This window comes from Cucurbita pepo, unplaced genomic scaffold (genome assembly GCF_002806865.2).
Source record: "Cucurbita pepo subsp. pepo cultivar mu-cu-16 unplaced genomic scaffold, ASM280686v2 Cp4.1_scaffold001483, whole genome shotgun sequence".
Classification (NCBI taxonomy): Eukaryota; Viridiplantae; Streptophyta; class Magnoliopsida; order Cucurbitales; family Cucurbitaceae; genus Cucurbita; species Cucurbita pepo.
In genome coordinates this window covers 6,014-7,149 of record NW_019647644.1, presented here as the reverse complement: position 1 = coordinate 7,149, position 1,136 = coordinate 6,014, and positions in this window count along the sequence as shown.

Below are 1,136 nucleotides of genomic sequence, written 5' to 3'. Positions count from 1 at the left end.
TCGGCATTTTCTTCTGAGAAATCATGGAAATGAGAAGGAATCGTTCAATTTCACTTCCCTGTCGTGAAAATTTCGCGATCGATGATTGTGATGGGGAGTGAAACTGGGAGAGGATTAAATCAAAATAAATGGAAGGACGGGACTCATATTTGGAATCTGAGATGTCAATTCCATCAAATCAATGTGTTCGATCCAAAATTTTCAACGTCCGATCCATTCATGTAAACCTGATGAGTGATTTGTGGATCGAAGTAATTGGTGGTGAAATGAACACTCCGAATATCACTTGAATGATTTCAGAATTGACAAAATAATAATAATAATAATCATAAAGTATTATTTAGTAAAATATTTTATTTTATTTAACTACTAAAAATAATTAAATAAATATAAGTGTTTATATGACTCGGTAACCCGACCAATTTGGACTACTCAAGACATTTTTTTTTAAGGTTCGGTTGAATTTTTAGAAAAACAAAAATTCGATTCAGTTCATGGGTTGACGTTTTTTTTTTGTTAGTTCAATCTCACAACCCGAACTTAGTGTTACATCTCAACCGGAACCTAGATAAATGTTTGATATTTGAATTTTATGAGATTTTAGTTATCATTGTAAAACCGGTGAGGCTGACGGCGATACGAGCCAAAACGGACAATATTTACTGACAATGAGTTTAGGTTATTACAAATAATATAAAGTTAGACACGGGGCGGTGTGCCAGCGATAACGTTGGCCCCCAAAGGAGTGGATTGTGAGATCCCACATTGGTTAGAGAGGAAAACGAAGCATTCTAAGAGTGTGAGAACTTTTTCCTAGTAGACGCGTTTTAAACTTCATGAAGCTAACGACGATATGTAATGATAAAAAACGAACGATATCTACTAGCGGTGGGTGTGAGTTATTACATTTGTTGAGTTAAATAATATTCTTATATTTAAAATTAATTAGGTTATATTTTTTTTAATTATTAATGTGGAGTCATAAAAATCTGCCTGATAATAATATCTTGATTTAAAAATTTGAAATTATGTGAAATAAATTTAAGAATATTAATTAATTTATATTTGTAATTTTAAGTAAAGGATGGAGAAGAATAAGAATATGAGATAGTAACCAAGTGGGGATGGGACCCACA